The 18,740-nt window shown below is 36.9% G+C and overlaps 1 long non-coding RNA gene across 1 annotated transcript in view; it reads left to right on the plus strand.

Moving 5' to 3' along the window:
* Positions 1–729: 729 nt before the first annotated feature.
* The window catches only part of LOC117098373, a 34,507-nt gene continuing 16,496 nt past the window's right edge, over positions 730–18,740 (plus strand). The window contains exon 1 of the long non-coding RNA XR_004443388.1: positions 730–909. This is a non-coding gene — a long non-coding RNA (uncharacterized LOC117098373). The remainder of the gene's footprint in view (positions 910–18,740) is intronic.

The raw sequence follows: 18,740 nt of genomic DNA on the forward strand, positions 1-18,740 counted from the left end.
AGCAGCCAAAAACAGTGTCAGTCCCAGACCCCCAACTCCCCCAACTCCATGACCACAGTTTCCAAGGCTACAGTGATTTATCACCCATAATAAACCCTGAAATACTAGGAATTATTCCATAGCCAGACAGGTTAAAAGTTGTTTTAAAATAGCTAAGATTAGATTAGAAAAATCTAGTTCTCTTTCCTTGGAAAGCATTCTGATTGGATTGAGAGCCCAATGGAGTAATTACAGAAGTCAGAGTACTATGTGGTGTCTTGAATCTTGAGAAAAGGAGAAAGTGAGGCAACAGGTCCCAGACCTCCTTTATTTCTACCTGGGAAGCTACAAAATTGTTTAAAATGTGAGAAATCTCTGAGACTCCATGGGAACAAAAATAACTCTATGTCCCATAAATAATTGAAACCAGATATTTGTTTTTCTGGAGGAGGTGGGAGGAAAGAGGTGTAGAGAAGTCAGCAAAAGAAAGAAAAAGGTTTTTTTTTTTTTTTTTTGCTTAGGAAAGTGGACAAATAGGAGATGAATGTCCTGAATCATTTTATTGCTGGTAATAATGCCTTGGGTTTATAGGGTGGCTTTCTTCTGAAGATCTAAAGACATTTTTTATACCTACTATTTTGCTTCTGTTCACGGCAACCTGAAAAACAAGACACTGTTGTAAAATAAACATCAAGTGTAGAAATCCTGCTGAAGAAAAAAACAAAAAGGCCTGAGAACCCTCACAGAGCTGTATGCCCACAGGAAAAGGAGCAGCCTCTCCTCACTCACTCCACAGTGCGAGGAGGGTAGCAGTTGAGGAGGCAAATATCTCAGATGCAGCTCCTAGTTTCTACAGAGGCTACAGACCCCTCACCAGACCAAGCCGCCTCTCTGTTTCCACCAGAGGAAGATGGAGACCAGGGGTAACAGGTATAGGAGTACTTTTTATTTCTAAGCATCTTTTAAATTTCTTTTTATTAATAGGCTTTACTTTTTAGAGCAGTTTTAGGTTCACAGCAAAATTGAGAGGAAGGCACAAAGAGTTCTCATATACTCCCTCCCCCCACCATATGCACAGCCTCCCCCACTATCCACATCCCACTCCAGAGTGCTCCTTTTGTTAGAGGTGATGAACATGCAAACATCACTATTCACCCAAGGCCATAGTGGACATTAGGGTTCACTCTTGGCGCTGCATAGCCCTTGGGTTTGGACAAATGTACAATGGCATGAATCTACCATTACAGTATCATACAGGGTAGTTTCACTGTCCTAAAAATCCTCTGTGCTCCATCTACTTATCCCTCCTTCCCTTCCCCCAGTTCCTAGCAACAATTGCCTTTTTACTGTCTCCCTAGTTTCACCTTTTCCAGAAGGTCCTATAGTTTGAATCACACAGCATGGAGTCATCATTTTACCTACGGATGCACAATTGTTGCAGTATCATTTAATGAAAAAGCTATTATTTCTCCATCAGGTTGCCTTTGAAACTTGGTCGAAAATCAGTTGTTCATGTATTGTGGCTTTATTTCTGGACTTTCTACTACACTCCATTAATTTTTTTGCTTATATTTTCACCACAACGACACTATCTTGATTACTGTAGGCTTTTTACAGGTCCAGTAATAAGGTAATATTCATTTTCCAAACTTGTTTTAATTTTTTAAATTTGTTTTGACTATTGTAGGCACTTTGAATTTCTGTATGAATTTTGTAAATTCTAGATTCAGTTATCAAATTTTTTAAAAAGCCTACTGGAATTTCTATTTGGATTGCATTGATCCTATGGATCAATTTGTGGAGAACTGACATCTTAACAATACTGAGTCTTTCAACTTATGAGCATAGTATATTTTTTCTTCCATTTAGATCTTTACTTGTCATCAGCACCATTTTATAGTTTTCAGTACACAAGTGTTTTACTTCCTTTGAAGCAGACTAATTCCTAGGTATCTCATTTGTATGCTAAAGTAAATGTTATTTAATTTTCAATTTCTAATAGTTTGTTGTGAGTACATAGACATACAATTGATTTCTGTATATTAATCCTATATACTGGAAACTTGCTAACCTCACCTGTTAGTTCTATTAGCTTTCTTTGAAGATTCCATTGCATTTCTCCGAAGATGATCATGTCATATGCAAATAAAAGGTTCTACTTTTTCCTTTCCAATATGAATGGCTTTAATTTCCTTCTTTTGCCCGATTGTACTGGTGAGAACCTCCTCCAGGTTGAATAGAAATGTGTTATTTCTAATCTTCAAGAGGAAAGCATTTTGTCATTTACCACTGAGTATGATGTCATCTGTGGGTTTTTGGTAGATGCCCTTCTGGTCTTTGTTTGATAAGAGCTTTTATGTCAAGTATATACTGAATATTATCAAATACATGTTTGTGTCTATTAAGGAGATGATAGAATTTTTTTTCTTTTTTAGTTTCTTAATAGGATGAATAGTGGTTAAATTCTGAATGTTAAGCCAACCTTACATGCTTGTGACAAACACCACTTGGTCACAATATCTTCTGTTTTTGATATATTGTCAGCTAGAATGCAAAAATTTTGTTTAGAATTTTTTGCATTTATGTTCATGAGAGATATTAGTCTCCACTTTTTTTGTCTAATAAATTTGTCAGGATTTGGGGTCTGAGTAATGCTGGCCTCAGAAAGTGTTGGAAAGGATATCCTCCTTTTTAATTTTCTGGAAGATTTTTTGTAGAATCAGAATTCATCCTCTCTTAAATGTTTGGTAGAATATACTAGTGAAGCTACCTGGGAATAGAGATTGTGTGTGTGATAAGATTTTTAATTACAAATTCAATTTCTTTATAGTCATTCAGATCATCAATTTCTTCTTCAGTAAGCATTGGAAGTTTGTGGTTTTTCAAAGGCTTTGTACATTTCATTTATGTTGTCAAATTAACATAGAACCATTCATAACATTATCTTATTTTCCTACCATTATCTTTTGATTCTGATGTCACTTTGCTTTTCTGATTTTGGTGGTTTATGATTTACTTTCTGATCAATCTTGCTAAATGTCTATCAATTTTATTAATCTTAAAGAAACAGTTTTTGGTTTTATTGATTTTCTTCTATTGTCTTTCTGCTATTTTATTAGCTTCCACTCTGACCTTTTTTACTTCCTTTCTTCTACTTACTTTGTGTTTAACTTGATCTTTTTTTTTCCCCACTGTTAAGGTGGAAGCTGAGGTCTTACATTTGAGAGCTTCATTTTCTAATATCAATGCTTTGTGCTCTAAATTCCTCTCAAACGCTTTAGTGATAATCTAATAAATTTTTAATTGTTATGTTTTAATTTTCATCCACTTTAAAACAGTGTCTAATTTCCCTTCTAATTTCTTCTTTGACTAATGGCTTATTTAGAAATGTGTTGTTTACTTTCCATGTTTGAGGGATTTTCTAGAGATTTTTCTGTTACCAATTTTTAGTGTAATTTCATTGTGAGTAGAACACAAACTTTGCATGACTTGGAATATTGTACACTTTTTGAGGCTGGTTTAATGGCACCAAATTTGAGCTATCTTGGTAAATATTATGTGTGCACTTGAAAATAATGTACACTATGTTATTATTGGGTGGAGTGTTCTGTAAATATCAACTAAGTCAAATTAGTTAATGGTATTTAAATACCTATTCCTTACTGAGTTTTTGTTCACCTGTTTATCAATTATTGAGAGAGGCTTACTAAATTCTCTATTACTATACAATTATATGTTTTTCCTTGCAGTTATATCAGTTTTTGCTTCAATTATTTTGTTTTTTGTTGATATTTCAAATTGTTATTTCCTCTTGTTAATTTAATCTTTTTGTCATGAAACCTCTTTATTTCTACTTATTTCCTTTGTTTAAAATCTAATTTGTCTGATATTAATATAGTAGCTCCAGCTTTATTTGATTAGTGTTAACATGTATTTTCTAATTATGTATTTTCTATGGCCAGCATATAGTTGGGCCTTGCTTTTGCAAGACAATCTCTGCCTTTTTATTTGAAGTATTTAGACCATTTACATTTAATGTGATTATTAATATGGTTGTTGATATGAACATGATCATCTTGGTATTTGTTTTCTGTTTGCCCCCTTTGTTCTTTTTTTCTTTTCTCTTATTTTTTAAACTATCTTTTGAATTAATATATTAATTTTGACTATTATAATTCCTTAACCATAATTATTTGGTAAATGTTCATTTTATCTCCCTTGTTGGCTTTTGTTTTGTTTTGTTATTCTAGTGGTTGCTATAATTTTTATATACATCTTTTAGGTGCTATTATACCACTTCCATATCATATGAGAACCTAAAAATAATACTTTTATATTTTTCTTCTCCCCAACTTTGTTCTATTATTGTCATATATTTTACTTTTACATACACTAAAGGCACCACAGAACATTGTTATTATTTGTTTAAACAGTCAATTATCTTTTAAATATATTTAAATAATAAGAACAAAACCTTGTATCTTTACCCATACAGTTACCAATTCTGGCACTCTTCATTGGTTTGTATAGATGCATATTTTCCTGTGGTATCATGTTATATCTGCTTGAAGGACAACCTTTATTGAGCATTTCTTGCAGGTCTTCTGTGGGTGAATTCTTTCAGTTTTTGTATGTCTGCAATGTCTTCACTTTGCCTTAGTTTTTAAAAGATACTTTAATGAAACATACATATTAGGTTAATAGTTTTTCTTTTTCAGTTCTTTTAAGATTCTATATTGACTTGTTGCTGGCATTATTTCTGACAAGCACTGTGCTGTCATTCTTATCTTAGTTCTTCTGTGCCTAATGTTTCTTTTTTTCCTCTGGTGGATTTTTAATATTTTTTCTTTATCACTTATTTTGAGCAATTTGATAATAATATGTCTTAGTGTTTCATGGTTTTTTTTGTGATTACGGTTCAATGAGATTCTTGAATCTGTGAATTTCTGGTTTTTTTCATATTTTGTAAATTTTTGCTATCTTATTAATTTTTTTTCTTCTGTTCTCTCTCTTTCAAGGATTCCATTTATTAGGCTGCTTAAAATTGCCTACAGTTCACTGATGATCTGTTCATTAAAGAAAATTCTTTTCTGTCTGTTTTATTCTTCATAAAAGTACTATGTTCTAGTCTAGCTGATAGGAACAGGCACTTTTCCTGGACAGGCATGTGCTTCTAGCACTGCTCCCTTTACCCTCTCTGGTGGTTTTTTCCCCAGCCTCAGGTAGTTTCTTCACATATATATATACTGACTAGTACTCAGCTGAACACTGGAGGGAAACCCTCTATGGAACTCCAAGTTTCTCTCTCTATGCATTTATCCTCTCCAGTACTCTGTTCTGTGAACTCTAACCACCCAAGACTCCTAGCTCCACCTCTTCGACTTAGGAGTTCATTGAGCTCCACATAGGTTGTTCTTCCCTGTACCCCAGCATGAAAACTCTACTGAGGCTGCAAGCTTGGGTAACTGTTCAGCTCACTTTGCTTCTTGTCTCTTAGGAATCACTGTCGTTGGTTACCTGATGTCCAGTGTCTGGAAAACAGTGATTTCATATATTTTGTTAGTTTGTTGTTGTTGTTTCGTGTGTCCTTGTATTTCTGCGTATGTGTGGGGAGAGATAGGTTCAGTGGCAGTTACTTTATTTGTCTAGAAGCTTATGTCTTCTCTGCACTTGTGTTTGAAAACCTAGATAAAATAGATAATTTCTTAGGAATATGTAAGTAACTGAAACTGTCTTGATAAATATAAAGAGACTAATTTCCAGAAAAGAAACAGAAAAAGTTACCAGCTGAATCTCCAGAAATCACTAGGTTTTATGTTTTCACAAGAGAATTCTATCAAACCTTTATAGAATAACAATCCCAACACTACTAAATAGTTCTCTTCTAGAACTTAGAAAGAGAAGGGAAGCCTCTAAATCATTTTATGAAATCACCATAGTAATTAAATTAAACAAAGATGGCACAAAAGAAAATAACAAATAAATGCCAGTTATAAATATTGATTCAAAATTAATGAATAAAATATTACTAAATAGAAATTTGCCACAAATTAAAATAGTAATTCACCATTACCAATATGTTTTCTTCTGGAAATATAAGTGCCTCAATGCTTGGAAATTATTAATAATGTCATGAGGCTAATAAAGCTAAGTTGAAAAACCTTGTGCTTATTTTCATGGATGCTAAGACATTCATTAAAATTCAAAATCCATTCATGATAAAAACCACTTAAAAATGCGACTATATATATGCTACATTAGTAAAATAAAATACACCTATTTCAATGTCAAGACAACAATTTCTTTCTTATTTTTTTTTGTGTGTAGAGTACTTTTTAAATTTTTTATTTATTTTTAAAATATTTTGTTATACTTTAAGTTCTAGGGTACATGTGCACAATGTGCAGGTTTGTTACATATGTATACATGTGCCATGTTGGTGTGCTGCACCCATTAACTCATCATTTACATTAGGTATTTCTCCTAATGCTATCCCTCCCCCAGCCCCCACCCGATGACAGGCCCACGTGTGATGTTCCCCACCCTGTGTCCAAGTGTTTCCACTGTTCAATTCCCACCTGTGAGTGAGAACATGCGGTGTTTGGTTTTCTGTCCTTGTGATAGTTTGCTCAGAATGATGGTTTCCAGCTTCATCCATGTCCCTGCAAAGAACATGAACTCATCCTTTTTTGTGGCTGCATAGTGTTCCATGGTATATATGTGCCACATTTTCTTAATCCACTCTATCATTGATGGACATTGGGGTTGGTTCCAAATCTTTGCTATTGTGAATAGTGCCACAATAAACATATGTGTGCATGTGTCTTTATAGTAGCATGATTTATAATCCTTTGGGTATGTACCCAGTAATGGGATTGCTGGGTCAAATGGTATTTCTAGATCTAGATCCTTGAGGAATCACCACACTGTCTTCCACAATGGTTGAACTAGTTTACAGTCCCACCAACAGTGTAAAAGTTTTCCTATTTTTCCACATCCTCTCCAGCACCTGTTGTTTCCTGACTTTTTAATGATTGCCATTCTAACTGGTGTGAGATGATATCTCACTGTGATTTTGATTTGCATTTCTCTGATGGCCAGTGATGATGAGCATTTTTTCACGTGTGTGTTGGCTGCATAAATGTCTTCTTTTGAGAAGTGTCTGTACATATCCTTCACCCACTTTTTGATGGGGTTGTTTGATTTTTTCTTGTAAATGTGTTTAAGTTCTTTGTAGATTCTGGATATTAGCCCTTTGTCAGATGGGTACATTGCAAAAATTTTCTCCCATTCTATATGTTGCCTGTTCACTCTGATGGTAGTTTCTTTTGCTGTGCAGAAGCTCTTTAGTTTAATTAGATCCCATTTGTCAATTTTGGCTTTTGTTGCTATTGCTGTTGGTGTTTTAGTCATGAAGTCCTTGCCCATGCCTATGTCCCGAATGGTATTGCCTAGGTTTTCTTCTAGGGTTTTCATGGTGTTAGGTCTGACATTTAAGTCTTTAATCCATCTTGAATTAATTTTTGTACGAGATGTAAGGAAGGGATCCAGTTTCAGCTTTCTACATATGGCTAGCTAGTTTTCCCAGCATCATTTATTAAGTAGTAAACCCTTTCCCGATTTCTTGTTTTTGTCAGGTTTGCCAAATATCAGATGGTTGTAGATACGTGGTATTATTTCTGAGGGCTCTGTTCTGTTTCATTGGTCTACATCTCTGTTTTGGTGCCAGTACCATGCTGTTTTGGTTACTGTAGCCTTGTAGTGTCGTTTGAAGTCAGGTAGCATGATGCCTCCAGCTTTGTTCATTTTGCTTAGGATTATCTTGGCAATGCAGGCTCTTTTTTGGTTCCATATGAACTTTAAAGTAGTTTTTTCCATTTCACTGAAGAAAGTCATTGGTAGCTTGATGGGAATGGCATTGCATCTATAAATTACCTTGGGCAGTATGGCCATTTTCACAGTATTGATTCTTCCTATCCATGAGCATAGAATGTTCTTCCATTTGTTTGTGTCCTCTTTTATTTCACTGAGCAGTGGTTTGTAGTTTTCCTTGAAGAGGCCATTCATATCATTTGTAAGTTAGATTCCTAGGTATTTTATTCCTTTGAAGTAATTGTGAATGGGAGTTCACTCAAGATTTGGCTCTTTGTCTGTTATTGGTATATAGGAATGCTTGTGATTTTTGCACATTAATTTTGTATCCTGAGACTTTGCTGAAATTGCTTATCAGCTTAAGGAGATTTTGAGCTGAGATGATGGGGTTTTCTAAATATACAATCATGTCATCTGCAAACAGGGACAATTTGACTTCCTCTTTTCCTAATTGAATACTCTTTATTTCTTTCTCCTGCTTGATTGCCCTGGCCAGAACTTCCAACACTATGTTGAATAGGAGCAGTGAGAGAGGGCATCCCTGTCTTGGGCCAGTTTTCAAAGGGAATGCTTCCAGTTTTGCCCATTCAGTATGATATTGACTGTGGGTCTGTCATAAGTAGCTCTTATTCTTTTGAGATATGTCCCATCAATATCTAGTTTATTGAGAGTTTTTAGCATGGAGGGCTGTAGAATTTTGTCAAAGGCCTTTTCTGCATCTATTGAGATAATCATGTGGTTTTTGTCTTTGGTTTTGTTTATATGATGGATTACGTTTATTGATTTGTGAATGTTGAACCAGCCTTGCATCCCAGGGATGAAGCCAACTTGATCGTGTTGGATGTGCTGCTGGATTCGGTTTGCCAGTATTTTATTGAGGATTTTCGCATCGATGTTCATCAGGGATATTGGTCTAAAATTCTCTTCTTTTTGTTGTGTCTCTGCCAGGCTTTGGTATCAGAATGATGCTGACCTCATAAAATGAGTTAGGGAGGATTATCTCTTTTTCTATTGATTGGAATAGTTTCAGAAGGAATACCAGCTCCTCTTTGTACCTCTGGTAGAATTCGGTTGTGGATCCATCTGGTCTTGGACTTCCTTTGGTTGGTAGGCTGTTAATTATTGTCTCAATTTCAGAACCTGTTATTGGTCTATTCAGGGATTCAACTTCTTCCTGGTTTAGTCTTGGGAGGGTGTATGTGTCCAGGAATTTATCCATTTCTTCTAGATTTTCTAGTTTATTTGCTTAGAGGTGTTTATAGTATTCTCTGATGGTGGTTTGTATTTCTGTGGGATCAGTGGTGATATCCCCTTTATCTTTTTTTATTGCATCTATTTGATTCTTCTCTCTTTTCTTCTTTATTAGTCTGCTAGCGGTCTATTTTGTTGATCTTTTCAAAAAACCAGCTCCTGAATTCATTGATTTTTTTGAAGGATTTTTTGTGTCTCTATCTCCTTCAGTTCTGCTCTGATCTTAGTTATTTCTTGCCTTCTGCTAGCTTTAGAATGTGTTTGCTCCTGCTTCTCTAGTTTTTTTAATTGTGATGTTAGGGTGTCGATTTTAGATCTTTCCGCTTTCCATTGTGGGCATTTAGTGCTATAAATTTCCCTCTACACACTGCTTTCAATGTGACCCAGAAATTCTGGTATGTTGTGTCTTTGTTCTCATTGGTTTCAAAGAACATCTTCATTTCTGCCTTCATTTCATTATTTATCCAGTTGTCATTCAGGAGCAGGTTTTTCAGTTTCCATGTAGTTGTGCAGTTTTGAGCGAGTTTCTTAATTCTGAGTTCTAGTTTGAGTGCACTGAGTTCTGAGAGACAGTTTGTTATGATTTCTCTTACATTTGCTGAGGAGTGCTTTACTTCCAACTATGTGGTCAATTTTGGAATAAGTGTGATGTGGTGCTGAGAAGAATGTATATTCTGTTGATTTGGGGTGGAGAGTTCTGTAGATGTCTATTAGGTCTGCTTGGTGCAGAGCTGAGTTCAAGTCCTGGATATCTTTGTTAACTTTCTGTCTCGTTGATCTGTCTAATGTTGACAGTGGGGTGTTAAAGCCTCCTGTTATTATTGTGTGGGGATCTAAGTCTCTTTGTACATCTCTAAGTACTTGCTTTATGAATTTATATTGGGTGCATATATGTTTAGGATAGTTAACTCTTCTCATTTAATTGAGACAAAGAAGGCCATTACATAATGGTAAAGGGATCAATTTTAATCTTTGTTGGTTTAGAGTCTGTTTTATCAGAGGCTAGGATTGCAACCTCTGCTTTGTTTTTGTTTTCCATTTGCTTCCTCCATCCCTTTATTTTGAGCCTATGTATGTCTCTGCACATGAGATGGATCTCCTGAATACAGCACACTGATGGTCTTGACTCTTTATCCAATTTGCCAGTCTGTGTCTTTTTACTAGGGCATTTAGCCCATTTACATTTAAGGTTAATATTGTTATGTGTGAATTTGATTCTGTCGTTATGATGTCACTGGTTATTTTCCTCATTAGTTGATGCAGTGTCTTCCTACCATCGATGGGCTTTACAATTTGGCATGCTTTTGCAGTGACTGGTACCGGTTGTTTCTTTCCGTGTTTAGTGCTTCCTTCAGGAGCTCTTGTAAGGTGGGCCTGGTGGTGACAAAATCTCTCAGCATTTGCTTGTCTGTAAAGGATTTTATTTCTCCTTCACTTATGAAGCTTATTTGGAGATGAAATTCTGTGTTGAAAATTCTTTTCTTTAAGAATGTTGAATATTGGCCCCCACTCTCTTCTAGCTTATAGAGTTTCTGCCAAGAGATTCACTGTTAGTCTGATGGGTTTCCCTTTGTGGGTAACCTGACCTTTCTCTCTGGCTGCCATTAACATTTTTTCCTTCATTTCAACCTTGGTGAATCTGATAATTATGTGTCTTGGGGTTGCTCTTCTCAAGGAATATCTTTATGGTGTTCTCTGTACTTCCTGAATTTGAATGTTGGCCTGCCTTGCTAGGTTGGGGAAGTTCTCCTGGATAATATCCTGAAGAGTGTTTTCCAACTTGGTTCCATTCTCCCTGTCACTTTCAAGTACACCAATCAGATGTGGATTTGGTCTTTTCACATAGTCCCATATTTCTTGGAGGCTTTGTTTGTTTCTTTTTACTCTTTTTTCTCTGAATCTCTCTTCTCACTTCATTTCATTCATTTGCTCTTCAATCACTGATACCCTTTTTTCCACTTGATTGAATCGGCTATTGAAGCTTGTGCATGTGTCACGTAGTTCTCTTGCCATGGTTTTTAGTTTCATCAGGTCATTTAACATCTTGTCTATGCTGTTTATTCTAGTTAGCCATTCTTCTAATCTTTTCAAGGTTTTTAGCTTCCTTGTAATGGGTTCAAACATCCTCCTTTAGCTTGGAGAAGTTTGTTATTACCAATCTTCTGAAGCCTACTTCTGTCAGCTCATCAAAGTCATTCTCCATCCAGCTTTGTTCCATTGCTGGTGAGGAGCTGCAATCCTCTGGAGGAGAAGAGGCACTCTGGTTTTTAGAATTTTCAGCTTTTCTGTTCTGGTTTCTCCCCATCTTTGTGGTTTTATCTACCTTTGGTCTTTGATGATGGTGACCTACAGATGGGATTTTGGTGTGGATGTCCTTTTTTGTTGATGTTGATGCTATTCCTTTCTGTTTGTTAGTTTTTCTTCTAACAGTCAGGACTGTCTGCTGCAGGTCTGTTGGAATTTGCTGGAGGTCCACTCCAGACCCTGTTTGCCTTGGTATCACCAGGGGAGGCTGCAGAACAGCAAATATTGCACAACAGCAAATATTGCAGAACAGCAAGTGTTGCTGCCTGATCCTTCCTCTGGAAGCTTTGTCTCAGAGGGGCACCCAGCTGTACAAGGTGTCAGCAGGCCTCTGCTGGGAGGTGTCTCTCATTTAGGCTACTTGGGGGTCAGGGACCCACTTGAGGAGGCAGTCTGTCCATTCTCACATCTCAAACTCCATGTTGGGAGAACCATTGCTCTCTTCAAAGCTCAGTTAGAAATGCAGAAATCACCCACCTTCTGCATCGTTCATGCTGGGAGCTGTAGACTGGAGTTTTTCCTATTCGGCCATCTTGGAACCAGAAGTGCTTCTTTCTTATTTAGAAGTACTTATCATAAATTAAATCATAAGGCCAGGATGTCCACTTTCATCATCATTATTTAGATTTGTTTTGAAGTGCCCGCTAATGCAATGAGAAGTACTAGTAAGAAATTCAAAGTATAAAAATTGGAAAAGTGAAAATATTATAATTAGTTATACATAATATACAAATAATATTTTACTTATTAATTCATTATATACCTTAAAATGAGGATATCTTCTGAAAAAATATTACAAACAATAACATAATTCAATATTGTGACTTCATACACAATCAATATACAGAATTCTATAACTTTATTTATAAAAAGCAAGAATTACTTGGAGGAGCTAAATTGAAGAAAAAAGTCCATTAAAATATAAAGAAAATCAATAATTGCACAAAAAGTATGGAAAATCTATGAAAAAAACTGTACAATTGTAAAATTCTGCCAAAGATAATTTTTTAAAGACCTGAACAACTGGAAAGACTGCCTACATACTCAACCAGAAAACTCAATATTACAAAGATATTAATTCCCTCAGTAAGTTAAACTCTAACATTATTTGGAATCCAATAAAAATATCACTGAAATTTGTTTCTAACTAGGCAAAGTTCTTATGGAAAAAATAAATAAGATAGAATAGGCAGAAAATATGTAAAGAATAAAAATGATGACCAAGACTAACCTTGCCAGATGTTTAAACATATTATGAAGCTACAATAATTAAAATGACATAGTACTGGTGCATGGATACATAGATCTATGCCATAGAATAAAATGTCTAGATATAGCTCTGTGGACTTGTGAAAATTTGCGAGATCACAGAACTGTCATTTTGTAAGTGCAAAAGTGGATCATTCAATAAATGCTTTAGGACAAATAGGAGGCCAGTTGGAAAAAAATAAATCTATATTTATACATCACAGTTTATACTGAAATTCCAGATGGATAAAAGATTTCAATTTTTAAAAAAGTGTTAAAAACACTAGAAGAGTCAGTACAAAGTATAAGGAGGTTACAAGTCACAACTTCTATTCATTCTCACAATTTAAGAAAAGTTGAAAAACTGAAAATTAACAACTCTTTTTAGATCCACCAGATAATTTAGATCATAGGATAAACCACAACCCTGAACACTGGAGACACAGACAGACACAGAGAATCCATTTACCTGGAGTGAAACCTACAGTGAAACCAGCATCAGGTAAAAGTATGTATTGACTAATTGCTGGAGACTGGGTGTGAACTAACTTGCAAGGAAAAATAAAAAACAAAAAACAAAACCCTAAAGGCTGAACATTGTGTGTAGGGAGGCACATTTTCCTAAGTTTTGTCTCCCAAAACCCCAGGATGTACTCAGGGTGAAGATCATAGGAAAAATCCCCCCATATCTCCAGCAGAGAAAGGTGGAAAGGTAACGATTTTGAAATACTCCCAGGGCATTCTTCTCTCCTTTTAAAAAGCCTACCCTCCAAGAGGACTGTTTCACCAGAACCTAACTGACTGGTATTTTACCAGAAGCTAAGCAGCCCTGGGGAAAGGTCATGGTCCACTCCAGCCTGTTCTAAACTCCATGTGAAAAAGAGAAATACCTAACCAAGCCTCTTCCAGCTTTTCTGACCAGAGGAAAAGGGAGTGGGGAGAGGAGGTGCTGAGCAGCACCTGTGAAAGTCACCATCCAGGGCACAGGCTCTCTAAAAGACTGAGACTAATCATGGGATTATAGAATGCTTCCCATTGCTCCACATACCTTAGTGCTACATCACGAAAAGCCTATTTACCACAGTTGTTTTCCCCCAGTACATTATGTCTGACTTTCAGTGAAATATTAGAAATCATACTAAAAATCAAAAATAAATAAACAAACCCCCAAATCACACACATGCACACACACAGAGTGTGAAGAGACAACGCAAGCATCAGAACCAGACTCAGATGTGGTAGAGAGGTTACATATCAGACCTAGAATTTAACCCTTTTCCCATTTAGAGAAAAAAAAAAGACAGCTCGCTACCAGCACTCTTTTTTACATAAACACACTCTTATTTTACATAAATAAATGTAAAGTGTGTTAATTTTTACATAAACACACTCTTTGAAGCTGAAGCAAATCTGACTGATGTGCACTGTGAAAATAAAATATAAAAACTTTTCATGGAATTATTTCTAAACAGAATTAACATCAGAATCATCTGAATCATCAGAATCATCTATTTCAGAAAAATCGGATTCATCAAATGAATCTTCAGCCAACAACTATTTGAGAATGATGTTAACATCACAAGTAGGATTGCTGTTTTCTAAGATTTGACATTTTCGGCAATTGAGAATTACTATATTTTGTAAATGGAAATGCCACTACTAAAAACAATGCTATAAATGGAATGATGTATTTTATTTCCAAAGTTTACACACTAGAGCAATGAGAAAATAATAATATTTCATGGCAAAGTCATCTCAGGGTAAACATTGCAGTCACAAGAGCCAACAGCAAGTATTCTTGAGGCAAATGGAAAAAAGGTTAAAAGAACTGTGATATAAATTATGATAGCTTTAATGGAGAAAGTAAGGAGAATGCAAGAATAGATGGGTAATGTAAACAGAGAGATGAAAATGCTAAGAAAGAATTAAAAAGAAATACTAGAGATCATTGATGGTCTCATTAGTAGTCTAGACATGGCTGAAGAAAGAATCTCTGAGCTTCAGGATATGTCAACAGAAACTTCACAGCTGAAAAGCAAAGAGAAGAGACTTAGAAAACGGAGCAGAATATCCAGAAACTGTGGGACAGCTACAAAAGATGTAACATATGGATAATGGGAACACCAGAAGGAGAAGAGAGAAAGGAACAGAAGAATTATTGAAGCAATAAAGAATAAGAATTTTCCAAACTTAACACAGACACGAAACCATGGATTCCAGAAGCTTGGAGAATATCAAGAATGAAAAATGACAAAATATCTACTCCTAGGCATAATATATCCAAACTGCAGAAAATAAACACAAAGAAAAGATCTTGAAAGGAGCCAGGGGCAGAGTAAACCATCTTATCTATACAGGAGTCATAGGAATTAAATCCAACTTCTCAGACCCCAGTCAAGCAAGAAGAAAGTGGAGTGAAATATTTAAAGTGTTGGAAGAATAAAACCCATCAACTCAGAATTCTGTGAAATTATCCTCCAAAAGTGAAGGAGAAATAGACTTTCTCAGACAGTAAAGAATCAAGAGAATTTGTCAGCAGTAGACCTACCTTGCAAGAAATGTTAAAGTTATTCAGAGAGAAGGAAAGTGATATAGTTCAGGAACGTAGATCTATGTAAAGGGAAGCATGTTAGAGAATGCATAAATAAAGGTAAAACTAAGATCTTTAATTATTTTATTTTATTTTATTTTATTTTATTTTTTGAGACAGAGTCTCGCTCTCTCTCCCAGGCTGGAGTGCAGTGGCACAATCTCCGCTCACTGCAAGCTCCACCTTCCGGGTTCATGCCATTCTCCTGCTTCAGCAGGCTCCTGCCACCACGCTAGGCTAATTTTTTTTGTATTTTTAGTAGAGATGGGGTTTCACCGTGTTAGCCAGGATGGTCTCGATCTCCTGACCTCGTGATCCACCCACCTTGGCTTCCCAATGTGCATTTTTCTTATTCTTAATGGATCTAACAGATAAGTTTGTTCAAAATAAGAGCAACAATGTGTTTGCTGATTTTAGCTTGTGGATAAGTAAAATGAATAACAGCAATGATATATGAGATAAGACAGAAGGGCTGGGAATATGCTCTTAAAAGGTACTCACATTACCCATGAAGCAGTATAGCATTATCTAAAAGTGGACATAAAGTAGTTGTACATGTATATTGTAGGCTCTACAACAACCACTAAAATAAGTAAAAAGTGTAATTTATATGCAAAGAAAGGAGAGAAAATGGAATCATACAAAATAAACAAAACTACTGAAGGCAGAAAAACAGTGGAAGGTGAAAATAGAAACAAAGCACAAAGGCTCTTATTTTTGATAAGAGCGCATCTCCCCCTCCAAAGGAGCGCAGCCTCATCGCCAGCAACGGATCAAAGCTGAATGGAGAATGACTTTGACGAGTTGAGAGAAGAAGGCTTCAGTCCATCAAATTTCTCAGAGCTAACGGAGGAATTACGTACCCAGTGCAGAGAAACTAAAAATCTTGAAAAAAGGATGGAAGAATGGATAACTAGAATAATCAATGCAGAGAAGGCCATAAACGAACTGACAGAGATAAAAACCAAGACACGAGAAATACATGACAAATGCACAAGCTTCAGTACCCTATTCGATCAACTGCTTGTCTGTAAAGGATTTTATTTCTCCTTCCCTTATGAAGCTTATTTGGATATGAAATTCTGTGTTGAAAATTCTTTTCTTTAAGAATGTTGAATATTGGCCCCCACTCTCTTCTGGCTTATAGAGTTTCTGCCAAGAGATTCACTGTTAGTCTGATGGGTTTCCCTTTGTGGGTAACCTGACCTTTCTCTCTGGCTGCCATTAACATTTTTTCCTTCATTTCAACCTTGGTGAATCTGACAATTATGTGTCTTGGAGTTGCTCTTCTCGAGGAGTATCTTTGTGGCGTTCTCTGTATTTCCTGAATTTGAATGTTGGCCTGCCTCACTAGGTTGAGGAAGTTCTCCTAGATGATATCCTGAAGAGTGTTTTCCAACTTGGTTCCATTCTCCCTGTCACTTTCAGGCACCCCAATCAGACGTAGATTTGATCTTTTCACATAATCCTATACTTCTTGAAGGCTTTCTTCATTTCTTTTTCCTCTTTTTTCTTTAGACTCCTCTTCTCGCTTCATTTCATTCATTTGATCCTCAATCACTGATACTCTTTCTTCCAGTTGATCAAGTAGGGTACTGAAGCTTGTGCATTTGTCATGTATTTCTCGTGTCTTGGTTTTTATCTCTGTCAGTTCGTTTATGGCCTTCTCTGCATTGATTATTCTAGTTATCCATTCTTCCATCCTTTTTTCAAGATTTTTAGTTTCTCTGCACTGGGTACGTAATTCCTCCGTTAGCTCTGAGAAATTTGATGGACTGAAGCCTTCTTCTCTCAACTCGTCAAAGTCATTCTCCATTCAGCTTTGATCCGTTGCTGGCGATGAGGCTGCGCTCCTTTGGAGGGGGAGATGCGCTCTTATTTTTTCAATTTCCAGCTTTTCTGCCCTGCTTTTTCCCCATCTTTGTGGTTTTATCTGCCTTTGGTCTTTGATGATGGTGACGTACTGCTGGGGTTTTGGTGTGGGTGTCCTTCCTGTTTGTTAGTTTTCCTTCTAACAGTCAGGATCCTCAGCTGTAGGTCTGTTGGAGATTGCTTGAGGTCCACTCCAGACTCTGTTTGCCTCGGTATCAGCAGCAGAGGTTGCAGAAGATAGAATATTGCTGAACAGCGAGTGTACCTGTCTGATTCTTGCTTTGGAAGCTTCGTCTCAGGGGTGTACCCTGCCATGTGAGGTGTGGGGTGTCGGTCTGCCCCTAGTGGGGCATGTCTCCCAGTTAGGCTACTCAGGGGTCAGGGACCCACTTGAGCAGGCAGTCTGTCCATTCTCAGATCTCAACCTCTGTGTTGTGAGATCCACTGCTCTCTTCAAAGCTGTCAGACAGGGTTGTTTGCATCTGCAGAGGTTTCTGATGCTTTTTGTTGTTGTTGTTTAGCTGTGCCCTGACCCCAGAAGTGGAGTCTACAGAGACGGGCAGGCCTCCTTGAGCTTCTGTGGGCTCCACCCAGTTCGAGCTTCCCAGCGGCTTTGTTTACCTACTTAAGCCTCAGCAATGGCAGGCGCCCCTCCCCCAGCCTCACTGCTGCCTTTCCGTTAGATCACAGACTGCTGTGCTAGCAATGAGGGAGGCTCCACGGGTGTGGGACCCTCCCGGCCAGGTGTGGGATATAATCTCCTGGTGTGCCGTTTACTAAGACCCTTGGTAAAGCGTAGTATTGGGGTGGGAGTTACCTGATTTTCCAGGTGTTGAGTGTCTCAGTTCCCCTGGCTAGGAAAAGGGATTCCCTTCCCCCTTGCACTTCCCAGGTGAGGCGATGCCTCGCCCTGCTTCAGCTCTTGCTGGTCGGGCTGCAGCAGCTGACCAGCACCGATTATCCAGCACTCCCTAGTGAGATGAATCCAGGACCTCAGTTGAAAAGGTAGAAATCACCTGTCTTCTGTGTCGCTGGCGCTGGGAGCTAGAGACTGGAGCTGTTCCTATTCAGCCATCTCCCCCTCTCCCGCCCTGTACTGTCAGTCTTTAATTTTAACCATTCTAGTGTATTTGAAGCATTGTGCTGGTTGTAAGAAATTTCATGTGTTTGTTGGTCACTCACGCCTGTAGCTTCTTGGTTAAAAAGTTACAATTTCAGTTAAAGTCACATACCCTTGCTTCTGAAAAACTGGAAGTAAAATTATTTCTTGATGTTGTTTCCCCCTAGTCTTAAAACAAATAAATAATGGGAGAGAATGAGTTTTACCCTGTTAGGCAGAGCAAATGCCAACAAATTGGCCAAAAGTGGTGAAAATATTGTGTAATTCCTTTGCTTTTCCATTTTGATCTAGCCTTCCATTTGGATGTTGTAATCCTTGTGATGATATTTGTTTTAATTTGCCTACCTAATAAATCAGACTTAAACTATATTTATTTATAACTTGTAAGACAAAATTGCCTGTTGTACATTTTCCATGCAGCTTTGCCAAAATCATTAGATATCAAATATACTCAACAAATTTAAGCTAAGGTATTGCTGGATTAAGAGAGACCAAAGTCTTAAC

The sequence above is a fragment of the Trachypithecus francoisi genome, unplaced genomic scaffold (genome assembly GCF_009764315.1).
Source record: "Trachypithecus francoisi isolate TF-2019V2 unplaced genomic scaffold, Tfra_2.0 Lachesis_group16, whole genome shotgun sequence".
NCBI classification, from domain to species: Eukaryota; Metazoa; Chordata; class Mammalia; order Primates; family Cercopithecidae; genus Trachypithecus; species Trachypithecus francoisi.